The sequence below is a fragment of the Scophthalmus maximus genome, chromosome 14 (genome assembly GCF_022379125.1).
Source record: "Scophthalmus maximus strain ysfricsl-2021 chromosome 14, ASM2237912v1, whole genome shotgun sequence".
Classification (NCBI taxonomy): Eukaryota; Metazoa; Chordata; class Actinopteri; order Pleuronectiformes; family Scophthalmidae; genus Scophthalmus; species Scophthalmus maximus.
This window is the reverse complement of record NC_061528.1, coordinates 14,055,224-14,073,754: the sequence shown is the minus strand read 5'-3', so window position 1 is coordinate 14,073,754 and position 18,531 is coordinate 14,055,224. Positions and strand designations below refer to the sequence as shown.

Below are 18,531 nucleotides of genomic sequence, written 5' to 3'. Positions count from 1 at the left end.
GTTGTATTTGGACTGCGGAACGACCAACACAAGCCATTTGTTTTAAATCTAAAAAGCTGGAACAGCCGACGGGATCCTGTCACTTTTCATGCAGACTTTGGACTATAGCATGCGGACGTTTTAAACACATAATGTTTATAGGCTTACTTTGGAACAAATGGAATCCAGTTGTTTGTTTCATCTTGCAATGGGTTTTTGAAAGGCATACAGAAAAAATAATGTAAGAAAAACTTTTTTTTTTCATACTTTTTACTTTTTTTTCATTAAAGACATAGACTGAGGTCATATCTAAACTCGTTTTCAAGCTTCTTTTTTAATAACTACTTCAAATATAATTTACCTCAGAGTACAAGATGCAACCAATAGCCAAAAGTGCCTTGAGAAAAAAGTAGATAAAAATAACATAATTTTTTTAAATACTGTTTTCCGTGTTGTAATAATCGCAACCGAAGGCCAAAGTATTATTTATCGCTGTATGAATGTGTATATATATATATATTTGTGTCTATATCCTGACAACACAATACTTGCTCCACAGTGAAAGGGTGGCAGTGTAATGTCAGGGCCCTTGCTGAGACGCCAGCTGTTGTGGTGGGGGGTTGGAGGCTGGAGAGAAGGCATCTGACGTATGGGAAAAGTTAAACAACGCAGCTCACCCACCCACCCACGCCCACACACCCACACACACACACACACACACACACACACACACACAGCTATATATGGATTTGCACGGTTACAAAATTCAAATTTAGAATTTCCTAAATGTAAATTTGTGAGCATGAGGTCTCAATGAAATGTGATTGTACGTATACACACACACACACACACACACACACACACACACACACACACACACACACACACACACACACACACACACACACACACACACACACACACACACACACACACACACACACACACACACACACACACACACACTTGCCATATTTATTTTTTCATTATTTTAGGAGAACAATTATATAAATCATCAGGACACGATGGGACACAGCTGAATTTGTGCAAGTGTGTCCAAGACTTTGCAAATTGTCTTAGACAATACTGCATGAAAAAAAACAACTGCTACACATGTGCAGCTTTGCTTCGGGGAGAACGTCTTTCATTTTATCATTTGACATGCTCAGTATATTATGTAGCGAGCAGTGTGCTACTCAGAAGTCCTTTAAAATTAACTGGGGCATTCTTTTTTTTTTACAATGCATTTAATGTTCATATTTAAGAACAAATGACTTCACAGCGAGCTCGGAGTCTTACGCGTGGTGATTTACGAGTTTCAGTTTGTCAGTGGATACAGTGAAGAATGATGCCAGGAGGTCTCCGGCCACATTATTAAGTGGCCGTGGCATGTGGATTTACAGTAGGTTCCAGACGTGCCGGCCTCCATCATACATCATCTTCCACATCCCACTAATTCACTTATTACACACTGCAATAGATTAATATACCGAGGCTCCGCAGCTAACAATCAATTCAAGGGGCTGCTCGTTCTGGACTCACAGTTTGCACGCGCGCGCACGCACACACGCACACACGCACACGCAAACACGCACACACGCACACACGCACACGCAAACACACACACACAAGGATTTAGTTTCAATGAGGAGCATTCTCAGCAAGAAGCGAATGGGAAACTATACTATACTACTACTAATATACTATTCTGGAATTATGTGCATCAATTAATCTTAATCATATGTAATATTAAACAGTTCAATGATATATAACACTTTGTGTGAACTTTTATTGCAAGATAAGGAGACAGTTAGACGTTGCACCGGGTGTTCAAAAATGAATGATATTTGTGCACCAACACATTTAAAGAAGAGTGACAGTCAACAAAGAAGAAAGTGATCACCAGCATTAACAGTGGATGTGATTATAATGTGGCGTATGAGGAACTTCATCCTGACAGTCAAACATAATCAGCAGTAATTGTTTTCGCATGGTTGTCTGAGAGGCGCTGTCACTGTGTTTTTAGTCAATAAAGCTGCGAGTTAGTTCAGACTAATTGCTGAAAATCTGTTTCTGATTGTGGCGAATTGGAAAAACGCGATGGGTCCCTCCCCGGTCTATCCACTCGAACACCCCCCCCCCCCCCCCCCTTTCTCCTCAATGAGCGCTTGTCCATTCTTGAACTCTAGCCAGTGGAACAATCCAGTGTGAGATGGGAGGAAAATATTGATTTAGAGCTGCAATTGTGAGCCCTGACGTGTCCCGACGTGGCCGTGCGCAGCAGACCCGAACTCTCGGAGCAGATGTTGTTCAGGAGCGCGTCTTTGGAGCTGCCAAAGGGCCTGGCCTTGTTACACGGTAACACACAAACAAACAAACAGCCAGGCAGATAGGCCGACTGTGTTTACTGCTCGCTGTCAGTGCACTCCTTCCTCCCTGTGGTTCTGAGACGGCACATTCCTCCATACTCGCAGCGTACGGAAGGAGGAGAAGCCAGCGGGCTGCTGGCATGTAACACTATCCCCCCACACCAAACATCATACCAGGGACGCTTCCTTACCACTGCCAGCACCACAGCTCTCCAGCCTTTTACCCTTGTCCTTTTATTCTTTTCCTTACAGAACTGCTGGGGATTCTGAAACTGAAGAAAACTGCATCGGCCTGGTCACATCGTGGCACAATAATGGTGCCGATTTCTTTTTCAAGAACAAGGAAAACAAGGACAAATATGTTATCTGGTCACTAAGGAAGAATAATATAAAACGAAATATCAGTCAGAAAGCCCAATTTGTTCCATTTGTCCCGAGAAATTGAAATGAGCACACAGTATTTGTTGGGCTGCACTGCCACACAGAATATATTCAGCACCATTTAGTAGAGACTGCTCTGCTTTCTCCCTGTAGGAATTTAAGAGGTACAATAAAATACACTAAAAGCAAGAAAAGTCAGTGCGTGTGATTCCACAAATATCAGGCCAAAGTTTGTGATTCAGCATCAGGCAGAGGGACTGATCTTGAATCAGTGTCACACAACACATGTCTAATCTCATCTCAAGCAGAATGGTAGTTGAGTTTACATAAAGACGTCCAGTGCACCTCTATATCCTGCATTTGCATCAATGATTAATTGGGTTATGGTTCAAGTGGCGAAGTCTCCCTCTCACCCTGAGGGGGGGGGGACTGACCGACCTGCCATAACAGGGTCCTGTGAGACTGAGCTGGGCCTCCTTCCCACTTGCAACAACTCTCTCTCTCTCTTTGAGACTCGGTCATGTCTCATCGTCCTGCTGGTGCAGTGGGGAAGAGGCTGGCAGGGAGGGAGAGTTTGAAGAATGCTGGGAGTAGATTACTGGGTTTACTCTCATGGGCTTGTTTAAATACAAAAGAAAAGATATTTGCTCGCTGTGAGAAGAATGGACTGCAACCCTCTTTGTAAATTATTTTAACTGTTAATCCTAGGGGGGAAAAAAGATGCAGAACGTTTTAATATGCCCATATTTAATAGTTAGTTGCTCATGATTTTTTGCAGGCTTGTTTCTGCCTTGGCAAGAGCATTGGCAAAATCGATGGAAACACACACACACACACACACACACACACACACACACACACACACACACACACACAAACGTGACAGCACTTTTACGCCCTGAAAAAAGCAACAACACAGCCGAATAGGAATCAGTGCAAGAAACAATAAAACGTAAAAGCAGTAAAATAATAAAACACCCAGTACTATATTCAAAATGCAGCTCAAGTAAAGTCAGCAGAATCCAATATCACATCATAAAGTAGTTGGAAACCTCAAATTCCTCCATTCACTGCTGAAGAGTTTTGAGTTGCACATTCTCGATACTAGTCACTCGCAGGGAACAAATGACGGGTGGACGTTGTTCTTCATGCACCGATTTTCACTAGTTAACCAGTAAACTGCCAGAAAACACAACTTCCCACATCAGTGAGAATATCTTCTTCCTGGAAAAGACTGGCCCAGGGGAACACAGCCTCCATGAACTAGTTAAAGTTTGCAACACAGTTGGTGATACAGAACAGAATAACAGAAATTTTAATAATATATGACTGTTGCCAATTATGACTCTAGAAGAAAGAAAAAAAAGAAAAACGTACAGCTCTTTCCTACCTGGGAACACATTCGCCCAACCAAGGCCAAGAAACCGGGGAAAGTCCTGAAACAAAACAGTCTGACATGAGGGTTTATTTACTGGAGGACAACTAAACAAGGCGAAACCATAAGAGCTGGTAATTAGAGAGGGAGGAAACAACATTCGGTCTGCTTGATGACTGCCACTGAGGTTTTGTCACATGGAGACACACGAATGTGCACACAGGCACACGGAAACTCCCTCACTCTTTCACCTCCGTCCGTCGACTTGAAATCACTTGAAATCAGCGGTGAATTTGGTGAAAGAGTACTGATTTGAATTGTGAGAAACAATTGCTGGAGGCAGAATACTTGATCGCTAATTTGACTGTAAACTTGTTTCACGGTGTTGCAACATAAAGAGTCACAGCCCGAGCGCTGCCGGAGGAAATTAGATTAAGTGCATGAACGCGTTGTGTTTTCTGGGAAGGAATTCTGTCCTGTTACAGGAAGGCGTCTGTCATAGAATCAGCCCCCATCAATCTTTGGGGGACGGCGTCTTAACCCCTTCTCACGATCCACTGTCCCTTCTGCCAGGACTGTCCTGGATACTGTTCCTCCTCCATCTGCTATAAGATTAGATTCATGCACATACACGCACGCATGCGCACAAGCGCGCGCGCACACACACACACGCACACACACACACACGTTGCCAAAGTCTGCCAAATAAATGCAATTGACTTTCAATATTTATTATTCATTCATACTTTTTTAATATAGAAATGGGGCGACATGTGGCATCTGAACTAGTAGCAGTAGTAAATAAAAATAATAAAGCAACAATTTAAAATTTTTTATCATTTTAAGAGGTCCGTTCATGTAACCTTATCATTTGATCTAAAACATGCACTAAAATGTCTAAAATAATAGCTCCAAATGGTAAGTTCTACATGTCCTATAATGGCAATATCACCAACTGTAATAATAATAATGTGTGTGTGTGTGTGCATGTCTGTATGCTTTCTAATGGCTGCACTTTGAGAGCAGCAGTCTTCATTGGAAACAGTCAGGTCTGTTTCTTCGCTGTTGCAGAGACATTTAACTAAAATATTCAGGAGAAAAGCACCTCAATTATACAGATGATGGAGTACAGGCCCTGTAGTGTGTGCGTGTGTGTGCCAGTGTCACACAGCTTCCATAATACCATCTAATTGGCCATTGGCTCTGCAGATCTCTCACTCCCATTGGGTGCATTTGTGTTGTCTAGACTGCTGCCACACTTATTCCTCATAATACACATATTTATGTACAGATATAAAAAATACATATGTATTTATGTATTATTCCACTACATAAATATGCAACACACACATACTGTATGCATCCACACACACACACACACACACACACACACACACACACACACACACACACACACACACACACACACACACACACACACACACACACACACACACACACACACACACACACACACACACACACACACACACACACAAATATGCACTAACCATTCACTTCCACACAAAGCGAAGTGTGGTGTGCTGTGACAGTCTTCTGTGTTTACTTCCATATGTGCCAGCGGAAAGGAAGATAAGACAAACTGGAATCAGACACTGTGGTATCAGAAAGCCCAATACCACACACGCGCACACACACACCCATGCGCACGCGCACGCACGCACAAACACAGGTGTTGCCTGCTCCCTGCCAACGCTACTAAATGAGGTGTTCCTCTTTCATTAATCATGGCTGTTCTTAAGGTTACCTGAGCGACAGTCAAGCAGTCGGGCAAATAAAAAAAACGGCGCCGGGAGCACTGAGTGACACAGACCAGCCTTGCTAATGTCCTAATTACATTGCATTAATATGATTATTTCAGCACCTCCTCATTAAATCACAGTTTCCTTGCACACGCACAGAGCATTTTCCTGAAGGGTATATAAACGGCTGATTTACTTGTGAATGTGAAAAAATGCACCGGGGCTCCGACTGTGGAGTACGAAGCTAACATGAGGATTAATGTGCTCTGCCGATGAATGACGCGAAACATGTGCCGCTCTGTGATTGACACGTTTTGAGCTAAGGCTGAAACAGAGCAGGATGTAATGCAAACATCTTAATAGTAATGTCTTTGTCTGCCATTGTAAACCGCCCTTGTGTGGATTTTTTGGGGTTTCTGTCATCTGCTTCTAGTCTCGCCTGCGGAGCCCAACGGTTTGGCAAGCTTGGTGAAAACCAAAGCTCTGGGCGTGGTGCACATCTACAACCTTAATCCCAACTGCGCTTGTAAGACCTTCTGTTGAAACATTAGCGTGCTGCAGAAATCCTCACAGGAATGCCTTTTTGTTTTTTGTTTTTGTGGCAACCTTTTGAGTATGCTATGAGGCATTCTATGCAGATTACAAGTCCACAGGGGGGAAAAAATAGCTACACATTTCTAACAATATAGCCTTCATTAGTCACAGACATCACAAGACAGACCTTTAAACCACAAAGCAACTAAAACTACTGTGAACTCCCTCATAACAACTGCAACGTGATTTCATTGGCCAAAAAAGTATTAAACCCATACTTTTTACACTACATATTGTGCGCTTCCTTGAGATCAGTAATAAACAAGTATTTACAAGTGGATTATGGAGCATTAAAAAGCTTTATAGAAACTATTATAAAGGTCATTTGATGTTGTTTATGGATAAGAAAACCATACACTCGGGGGGGACGAAAAAAGAACCCCTCACCAGTGAAATGTTACAGCAAAGTGATGTTGAGCTGCTGATGTGAACAAGAGAACAATTATGTGCGCCTCTCGGAGTGGGAATGATTATGTTTGCTCAGTGGAAAATAATCACATCAGCTCATAATAAGAGGTTGTCACATTAGTGATTATATATTGCTGACGTTGCTCAAAGCTTGCTCAAAACGACAAAAAAAAAGGTGAAAGTTGGACACTGTATCATTTCTTTTTATAAGATTATTATTTTGTCTGCAGGGCACGTTCACACATTTCTATCAAACTATTAGAAAAACACCTCGTGGCTTTCCAGAGCAGTTTTCAGACATGAACTCTGTGTGGCGTCTGGGTAGGAGGCAGGACATAATGATAATTCCACTGCAGTAAAAGCACAATTTCTTTTCTTTTTGTATTCACAGTCATCAACACGGTTTTTCCATAGATTTCCTATAGCAGTATTCTCACATGGGCTCATTTTACGGGAATTCCGGTCTTCAGTGCGCACTGTGTCTTAGCTGGGGCTCTTGAAGGCGACACTTTACTTTTCCAAACCAGCTTATAATACTAATACCAAATACTAATAAATTAGATATACTGTATTCTACTTTGCAATTTATTAATAAATGAAATGCACAGGGTCAAAACAATGCAATGACTCCACCATCACTCATCATGACCAACCCTGTTCCCGTAAAAAAAAAAAAAAAAACCCAAACAGCTCTTCATCATGTATCAGGTATGTTGGCGTCCATTATTCCATTATTTGCCAGCTCAGTCTAAGTATGTGTATCCTCTGGCGCACATGGTTACCATCAGCACGGCGCGGACCACGAAACCACAGTGTTAGTCTAATCTCTAAATATCGCGTGTAATGGGCCCGTGTCATTACGTTGCTTCGCTTTATGACACACGCACAGTCCTCGAATCGGCCCCCGGTGATGACTGTGTGTTTGCGCCCACATCCAAAGCGAAACACTGTAATCCTGAGCGGTGAAGCGCTCATCAGTCGTCAGAGCGGCTGCCCTGTCATGGGGAGGCTGTCTGACGCTCTTCCTGCCCAGTATTTTCAGACACTTTAAATGCTTTCTGCAGAGGACATGCAGGCGGGCGCAGGGACCTGAACAGCGCACCCCCCCGGCGCTTTGGTGTCGGGCTTTTCGTCTGTGCGGGGTTGACGGGGTTATGCCGTGACTGAGAAGCAGAGATATTCCGGGTAAACTTACACATGTCGTCCTCTGTCTGTCTCCTACTGTCACAGTCGCTCTCCGTGTGTCTCCAACTGTCTCGCTCTGCAACTGAGACTCATGCTGACAACAGAGAGACCACCTCCATTCGTCTTCATTAGCATATTAGCTCACAGACCCCTTTTGCCGGAGCCCGTGGGAAACTGCTGTAATTGCTAAGATAGCTGAAGACTTAACCACCGCAGGAATCTATAGCGCCGTTTCAGTAATGGGGGGGGGGGGGTCATCAGAGATGAACTTCACCTCGACTCTCATGCATCATGCTCCTTTCTTCCTCGTCTCTGTACGTGAGAGAGTGGGGAAGGCACTTTGGAAACGGCAGCCCAGAAGAAATTAGTCGGAGCAGCCAGCTGTTTCGGAATCTCATCGTCGGCAACCATCGACGAGCATTATTCTGGCACCAGCCTCCTGCGGCGCAACGAACAGTTCCATGAAAAGAATCATCACGCGGGTTTTCCCGTCCGCGCTCATGTGCGAGCAAACGACACGTGAGGGGTACTTCGGTTCGTACAGATGAATGCGGAAATGAATCATCCCTGCGTTTCTGAGAGACCACGTAGGAGACGTTGTTTGATCCGTTCTAATGTTTCCATACACTGCGATTCAAATCATGAGGCGTGCACTCATCCTCAAAAAAAAAAACACCCTATACAGTCCAACCGGCAGCTGAAATGCTCCTAATTGCGAGGCACAAACAAACAGGGAAATTACAGCAACTGTGCCCAATTAGGGGGAAGTCTTTTGCGTTGCTCTCTGGGGTTGTACGGTTGATCAGCCGCCTGTTCAGGTGAGCAGTTCGCATCCGAGGTTCGGAGAGTTCAGGACAGAGGAAGTGCTTTCGAAAATTTGCCGTGGAATTAAACGATTTAGTTGCATCGATACAAACGTGGGTTTGGATTATAAGAATTCAATAGCTAGCTGGAAGATGGTTACCCTTTCTATATGCACCAGAGCTTTCTTCCTGCAGTTATTAACATTCTTTCTCTTGTCCCATGTTACGTCATTTATTATTTAAAGAAGAACAGCGATAGGAGACCCACAGTGGGAGCTGACTAAGAACCTCGCTTGTGTACGTATAAAGGTAGTTTGCACTTCTATGATGTACAGTATGACACACAGTGCGAATGCTACTGTAATCCGTAAGTCCAACATTGCATCATTGTTGACACAGAGGGATGCGGCAGAGAATGTCAAGCACAAACAAAAATCACACACACACACACAAACACACACTGCTTTTAATTATTATGTATAAGTGCACAATATGCCGAATAACCCTTGGGGGGTTGGTGCACGGCTTGCGTGTACAATCTAACCAACATACACACGCATGCTTGTTAGACAATCTAAAGCATTGTGACGCGCCAGTGGCACAATTTCACTCACACGCATGCTTAGCATCACGCCATCCCTTACCGCCACATGACCATTTATTCCACACACACCCCACCCCCAGCCCCGATCTTTACTGTTACAGTAGACGGCGGGACAGGTGCACTAGAGCAACATCGTGTCAAGTAAACATTTTTCAGAGACACAGTATGATTCATAACCTGGAAAAAAAAAAAAACTTTATGTATTTTAAGCCACGCTGTCACCAATGGAGGCTGGCCCTGAGCCAAACGTGCTCATTCTTTTCACAGTCTGCGCAACAATGCACATAACGACGGTTCCCCCTCTCAAGTGATCCTCTCAGGTCAGTGGAGTGTCTAACCAAGGGTGACATCCGCAAATAAAGAAAGACACTTACAGCTTCTTTCATTGCTGCTCATCTGTGACAGCAGAGTGAGCTGCTATGTCACAAAGTTGCCCGTGTAGCACAGCATGAAATAGACTTCTCATCCATTACCCCCGGACCCAGACAAGACAAGCGGGGCATCAGATACATTCTTTTATGGAACTGTCGCTCCTGAGACGTGCTTACCAACGCTTGTCTGCCGCTGATCATGCCTCCGTCTTGAGAAAAAGTTGCAGAACTTGAAAAAAAAGACAACTACTCTTTAGTGGCCGAAATTATACTTTAATGTAGTTATGATACTGCTGCATTCATGGACACATGGAGTAGAAATATGTGTTTTTTCCAGAGCTGGTAAAGTTCATATTAGGAATGAGGTGAGATTTGATGGTAAGTAGAGCCTGACAGCTTATATGAGCCTTTCACACACATATCTATATTGGTGTTTTATGATTGCTGATGTGATTAGTTTAAGGAATAAACAATGCAGAAAAGTTCTGCATATGTTTACATTTTATGGAATGTATTAATCTTAAGATTTATGCTTAACTATAGCTCTATAGATTTGGTTGCACTTGTGTTTTCTTTCTGTGCAAAGTTATTAATAGTAGTGTTTGTAGAGTAAAATATAAAGCCTCAATAACATTTCTTTGTCATAGGGGTTAGATAACAGCATCTTGGGAGTGATACATTTTTTGTTTATATATATATTGCCCAGAAATAGATATTGGAAATGTTATATTTTTTTATCCGCATGGACCCCCAAAAAAATCAGTCAGCCTCTAATAATAGATTCATAAATTTTGTTGTTGCTATTTTTGTAAGATATAATTGTCATGGTTTTCCCACTATCATTTATTATAAAAAAAATATATATATATATATTTTATTATAACCTATTTTTCAAGAGTTCCAGGTCTGATATGTCAAGTGTCAGGTCTGTTATGTCAAATATATATATATATATAGTAAATTATTAGCAATTTAGCAGTAGTTCTGGCAATTAGCTTGTTCAGGACAGAACAGCTACACCTGGCAGTCAGTGGGTGTAATTGCTTGTAACAAATAATCTGTAGCCTGTAAAAGAAGTACAGTAGTTTGTGTTGGCACAACCTGCTTTTTGTTTTATTTACTTTTGTGATGCATAAATATCCAATTAGTCACATCGTCAATTAGGCAACATTTTAATTTAAGAACAGCTGGTGCAACTGGTCATATGGCACGTCTGCCTCTGTTTGGTATACAGTGCGGTTGGCAGGGAGTCCGGCAAACTGAATGACCTGGAGAAACAGATGAGAAGTGAGTTTGGTAGTCAGGTTGGCCCGGGGCCGCTGTACAGGATTGATTGAATGTGATTAGAGGTGCCATGCTGTCTGCCAGGCTACTCCTGCACCACTTAGACTCTGCTCACTTTGCCAACCCACCCAGGCTTACACTTCAACTGTCCTCCCATCTCCCCGCTCCTCCTCTTCACCCATCTGTCCATCCACGGTGAGAGTGTCTGCCAGGGGCAGAACCACACGGGCAAATCCAGAAAGAACAGCACTGTAATTGCACTTGCTGAAAAAAAAAACTTCTCAATTGACCTGTCTGGTTAAATGAAGAAGGGCAATTCTGTCCTCCCTTTTCCACACACGATCTCCCCTGTCTTCCTTCTCCGTCCCTCCCTCGTTGCACTCCAGTGCCAAGGCCGTCCCAGGCCCTGCCAGGTCGGAGAACTCAGCCGCATGTCAGACATCTCACTCTGACACACTATCCCTCCCCTTTCTTCCTTCTCTGCCAAAACCCCCCACCTCATCCTCCCATAGGCTTTCATGGAAAGTTGTCGTTTTTTGTTGTTGTTGTGCCAGAAGCTGCATCCCAACACTCCCACAGCCCTCTAAATCACACCAAACGGAGATAGCAGAAGTCTTTGAGACGGATTACCTTACTTCTTACTGAAGCCATAAATCACATCTTGGACAGTCCGGACAGGGAGGTTCAGCTATTTCCTACGTCAGTAAGCAACAGCAATCAGAGCATTGACGGCTGCTATGGTTGCTCAAGGATTCTGAAGGTGCTGAGTTACTCCGCTCTCCTCTCCTCAGATACAAAGTCAATCAGCCAAAGTAAACACTCCATCACTTGTAGTTCTGTGCACAAACATTCCTGTATATGCAAGTTCGAGGCCGACACTGATTTAATTTTCTTTGTGTCGCAGTAGAATCTCAAGACAGTTTTACATATTACTACTAGTTGTAATAATAAAACAATGATAAAAAAATAATGAAATAATATCACTGTAATACCTACCGGTTATAAACTCACAGGTACACTACAGTGCAAAGGTCCTGGTACTGTTTTATATTAAACGGTAAGTTTTGCCTGCTGCACGGGCAAACTGATACGCTGACTGAAAACAATTACACAAACACACACGGGCCACTGCCAGAACAGAAGCATCACAAGATGCGCCCGGACTCACCCACCTTCACACCTCACGGCCAATTATGTTCTGTTTTGTTTCCATTTGATAAGCTATGGATTTACAACGGAGCCCCTGCAAGATATACACATGCAAACACACACACACACACACACACACACATACACACACAGGCAGCCAAAAATACAACCAGCTGGGAGACAGCGCAGAGTCAGTAAAGGGAGGAAGTGATTGATGTCTAAACACAGAGGAACAAATGAAACCAATCAAAACTAATCAAGAACAGCAGCCCCATACAACGGAGGCTGGGCAAGCATAAGGAACATGTCCGCAGGTTGACAAGGATGCAGCTCCATCCTCCCATCACAACAGCGCGCTGCTGCCATACTGTACACAAGCTGTTTCTGCGCTGCATGGTCTCAATTCAGTGCGCCAGCGTTTACCTTAAACAGCCTCTGACGAACAACGACTTTCATGGGAAATGGGCGATCAACGCTTTACTGACGTTGGAAACTGGAGCACTGGAAACATGCAGTGGGTGTTTTGGCCGGAGCTTGCGCAGAAGCGTCCAGCCTGAGCTCCATCTTGTCCACACAAGTGCCAAGCAAACCAAGCAGAAAAGTCCAAACTGGGAAAAAAAGAAGAAGAAAGTGGATACTGACTGCTGATGTTTTCAGAGATAATACCATCTTTGGACTATCATGTTTATGTAATTTGTTCACGGGCCAAAAAATAAATTAAATAAATGGCCGTATCATTAAATGTTGTACTACTGTTGCAATACAGAGGAAGTAATTAAGGGATTACGGGGATAGCGGTGGAGCTGAAGCACTGTCGAGGGAGCTAAAGCTTATAAGAGGTTTTCTGTCAAACTGTAGAGAGTAATTTAGTATAAGGTCTATCTCAAAAGTCTCCTTAAAAGTGGCTGTAATCAATACTCATAATAACAGGGTATCAAATGAAACCTCAAATGGCACGAGCCTATAGAGAGAATTAACACTCAAAACTGCAGCTCTCTTTTTTGGTGAGTTTCATCTTTCTTGAGGTCACTGCTCTCATAGTGCTCTCATAAAAACTTTCTAAGCCCACTGTGCGCTACCTGCTGAAGAGCAAGATGGCCTCAACTTCAGGAGTTGGTGGAAACATGACTGAGTCAATGCTAATGCTGCTCAATAACTGCTGAATGTTTATTTAAGCGGTTATGTTTTCTAACAACTAACTTAACTATTGTTAACTATATCAACTTAAAAGGTGATAATGTGTGAATATTCTGTTGCCAAAAGAAAATCAGTTCATGCAGGTTTAAGGTAAAAACCTCTAATAGATGTCTGCATGATACTATTTGACTCTGCGTGGCATGCAGAGTAAGTCATATATAGTACTCCTTTACTACTACAGGGATATTTGCATGTGACAGCTAGAATTTTCGTTAATTAATCTAGTGCAGAGATGGATTCTGTCTGAAGCAAAAGGACCAGTGTGAACAACAGACAGATAACATTTTTCAAAAAGTTTAAAAGCATTTTTAGTTTGTATTTAATCATTATACACAATTAGTGAAAGCAGAAACTAATGATTAGAAGGAAATCTACCTGTACCATATTTAACTGTAAAGACACATACTAATAATTCAGTTATTAAGATGCACGTTAAATGATAACGTGAGAATAAAGAATAGCTCAGCAGAACTACTTTGACTCGATTTGTTGCAATTACAGTCAAAGAGGATTTTTTTTTTACAGTGGAAAGTCTCAAATATCACCATGTCAATTATAATTGGGCTGGTGAAGTACAGGCCATGTTTATTTTGATATATAATCTGTATAACCATATAATAATAATATGAATAAGACATAATAGTGCAATTATTTTTGCGAAACAATGTAAAATATTTTACAGAGACTTCAAAAAGCATTCCTCACAGAAATCAGGCTTGAACAGGGAAGAATATTTAGCAGAGGACAAGTTACTGTTGGCAGCATTTCTCTGATGAATCTATAGGTGAGATGGAGAATGAGATGGACACAGACCTCTGTTTGACTGTCAGTTTGTCAATCAGATTGTTGCATGTCACTGTCTGAACAGCGCCTCTGTGAAGTGTACGAAAGTGTTTGAAGTTAGAAATACAACAGATCTAAACCTACTGACAGTTTAAAGCTAATTAGCACGATGTAGCAACCGAGTGTTGTCAGAATAACAAAATATATGGGAGCATACTTTTTTTCCAAGTACACTGCGGTCCAGCTGGAGACATTGCTCAGACGTGATCTAAGCAGGAACAGTGAATCGCAGCAGTATGAATGAGTTTCTCAAATCTGCAGGTTATTCATGACGCCTTTTTTTTATTTATTTTTTTTACTGCTCGTGGCCTGCAAACATGTTGACAGCAGATGCTCTGTCTCAGCCAGTTACTGGCATCACAAACTCCTGGTCATAAAATATAGTCACAGTAACTGTATCGTTAACTGCGGTGAACTCACTCACACAGAGACACACACACACACACACACACACACACACACACATTAACACATCATGGTGGTGTGGCTACTCACTCTTCATAAAGCAACAATGTTTACTTAAGCAACCGCACAAAGGAAATTAAATTTAATTCCTGTGTTAATCTCGCTCGTTCTCTCCCCCCCTCACTCTCTCACACGCACACACACACACACACACAAAAACGTAAATCACTTCAGAGGTATACTTTATATTTACAGGTTCTGTTGATATATCTCTGCGAGTGATTTATCTGCAAATGTTGTCCCTTGTTTTCTCTTCTAAAATTACAACAAAGCATCCCTAAGAGAATGCATGAAAGATTTAGGAAGACGACCACATCTCATTGTCAGTGGCCGACCATATAGATGGACTCACTATGACTGAGCCACTGCCATTGGTATCAAATTTACTTCAGGAGGCTGATTGTTAATGGTTTGAATATTACTTTATAGTAGTACAGTACAGTACAATGAGCACACTGAAAGCTCACAATAAAGGACATTTTGTTATGACCAAAACGGCACACAGTACTGCACACAGTGTTGTGTGGTGCTGTCAGCACCATTTTTTCTTTTCTTTTCAATTTCAGACAAAACTAGCATTAAGCCATAGAGTTTGACATTCACAGGACTACATTCAGAGCCCCAACATGGGCAAGCGTTTGCCAAAGAATTAATCAATAGTTGCTGTGTTTCCTCCACCACTCATTACATCTGCAGTTATTACAAGAGAAGGCGAGCCAAAAATGACACCCACTAGGATCTGGAATCTCCAATAAACGACTAAATGTCCTGTGGGCAAACAAACACGCACTGAAAGTACTATATTATAAAAACATGAAGACATTAGAAACAAATTAATTGAGGTGTTTAATATTGAATCGGCTTATTATAACATTTGACAAAGAGGTGCAGTGTTTGTGGTCACATGCAGCAAAACACGGGCCATTTTTAAAATAAATATATTTAATTGAATTAACAGAGATCTGACCGACATAGCAAGAAGTTCATGAGTCTGGGCTTCACTGGGGAAGGGTGTGCCATGTTGTTATGGTGTCAGAGGCTTTCTCAGCCTGCCAAGTGTAAAATTGGTTTTAAAATTATCAATATTTATACAACTTTAAATCCCTGCCAGTAAAAAAGAAAATGCCACATGCAATGCAGCAAATGGTAGAGCTGTGCTCTTTGGTTTTGAAGGCATGGTTCAGCTGGAGGCGTTGAGGCCCCGTGCCATCAGTGAACCAACTGAGAGAGGACTACATCCCGTTTTCAGGACAATCACAGTATTGAGTTGTCACCCCCCCCCCCCCAACAGGCCTTTCTCCTGCCGTAGCTAGCTTAAGTCATTACACAGTGTGAGGCAGATGATGTCGCCCCTGGAGGTGGTGGAGAGGTAAATTGGAACTGAAGTGTGAGGCTCTGTGTCCACTGTGCCGAGCAGGGCCCGCGTGAACCCCGGGGGTCTCCAGGCCCCTCGTTAGCAGACTGCCCTACATGTTTTCGTTTGCTGGCAAACTGCAGGAGGTCAATTGCTACTAAATTACCAGCTTTGGCTGGGAAAACAACGTGCAGATAATTAGTTCACTCTGCCGTCTACACGATTAGGTTTTCTGAAAAACAGTTCGAAGAGATGATTCAAGGGCTCCAGCGCTGCAATTAGACCAACATTAGTCCGGCCGGCCCCGGTGCCTGCATGCGTATCTGTGTTTGAAACGCAGACGCACAAAAACTAAGTTTAGCTTTAGTTTAAATTGCTTTCAGCTTTCGCTCTCATCAAAGATGTTTTACGACAAACAGATCTTGTTGAAGTCTATTGAATCTAGACATGAAAAGTATCAATTTCCATGCACATATCAGAAGATCACCTTCTATCTTGCTCAAAAGAAGCAAAACTAAACATCGTTCAGAGCAGCTGGAGGGAGAAGGCTCTCGCTTAGCATGACCAAGTCCTAATTGTTATCAACGACGGCCGCCAAAAGTAATACGTCATACAATCATTTTAGGACACTCTGGTTTAAGATTGAACCTGATGTCTACAGCTACACACCGAGATAGAAATTGACGTTTGTAATAATTATGAATACCAGCAGAGTTTTATCAGCATGGTGCAAAGAGTAAAAGAGGAAGCTCTTCGCATGAAAGACAAAAATATTTGGGGAGAGAATAAATGTGACTTAGTAATACTTCATATTAAGAAAAGTACAGTGGTAGAAGTTGGCTCATGGCCTTTCTGTGCCTCATGTCAGTAGACGGAATATTACTTGGGAGGGTATCTCCAGATGATTAACTTTTGGAGTTGATCGGTTTTGGGGGGAGGGCACCCATGCAGGTGGGATTTCCCCCCAGTGCAGCTGATAATAGCAGCAACAGGGTATGCATCGCCCCTTCGATGCTTTTCATTGTTCCAATTATAAACATTGTTCCCTGTATACATACAGGGTTGGGATCTACTGACAATCTCCTTGCAAAGTGAATGGGGGCGGCTCAAAATATATTCAATGTGGAAAAAAATGAAACGTAGACAAGTTAGATTGCTTTTGCCTGGCCTTATGGGAACAATGGGAAATGTTATACAAAACTAAAATAGACATTGAATATGAATTTTCTTTCTTATTAGAATATCAAAAATAATTTCACTGGGCAACAGCACTGACTCAGTTACGACAGCGTGAGGCTCAACAACCTGACGAAATAAAAATAGATACTGTACATTTACTTAAATTCACTAAGAAAGAACATTGCATCTCAAAGTTGATGTCAGTGGTAGTAGACTGTCTTTTTTTTTTCAAACAGAACTTAATCAAATTAAATTAGCTTTATTTTTCTACAACTGTTTTTCATTTCCTCCCTCTGTTCTCTCCACTTACCATAATTACCCCCTTTCAGTTCGAATTCCCTTTTCCCTTTCTCGTTTTTTTCAAGTCTGTTAATCTACCTCGTATGTACTGTATGTGTGTCCGTCTGTCTTGACTATCTGCCAGTATAGACACTTCAGATACATTTATCTCACTGTTCGGTATATAAATTATGCATCGCACCAGGCGTCTGTTTCAGGTCAAACCAAGGAGAAATCTGTTTTACGTATTTTACAAGTGAAACAGTTTTTTTTCTGAATTTGCATCACATTTACAGAGCTAAACACAAACACTGCACCTAAAATGCAATATAAATACTTAAAATAATCTGTTTACAATTCTGTTGGTCATTTTCCTATCTGCCGAGGCATTCACCAGGTCTTTTTTTGTTTAAGACCAAAAACAAATGTTGACATTTGAAATGGAACAGATAATGGAATAACGGCCAGGTGGAAGCAACACTCACAGGCGCGCTAAGCAACACAGTTATCTCCAATTATCTGTAGTATATAATCCACAGAGTAAATAGAAAGTAATATTTGGTTCTGTGGACACAAGGATTTTCTCTTGCATACGTGGAGACAGAGATGCAAACACAGTTATCTGCTGCACACGCACTGAGCCGCAGGCAAACTGCTCAGCTTTTAATTCTGGACTGACCATTAACCATGCTGCACACACAGGCCAATAAAACAGACAGCACAAACACACCGGCATACGCATGCATGCACAAAATGCTTGCATGCATGCTCTGAGTGTGCAAACACGCTGAATGGGGAGACTCATGCATGTATGCAGGAGAGACACACAGACACATAATACACAACACATTTATTGTCGTTCTATTATCTGACCCTCTCTGGCTATCTCCATCATACAGGCCTCTTTTGACCCCTGGGGTCAAACCAGGGTGTGTGTACCCCCCCTCCC

At 42.3% G+C, this 18,531-nt stretch overlaps 1 protein-coding gene across 6 annotated transcripts in view; it reads right to left on the bottom strand.

Moving 5' to 3' along the window:
• The window catches only part of epha3 (eph receptor A3), a 126,389-nt gene that overhangs the window by 93,427 nt on the left and 14,431 nt on the right, over positions 1-18,531 (bottom strand). The window lies entirely within an intron of this gene.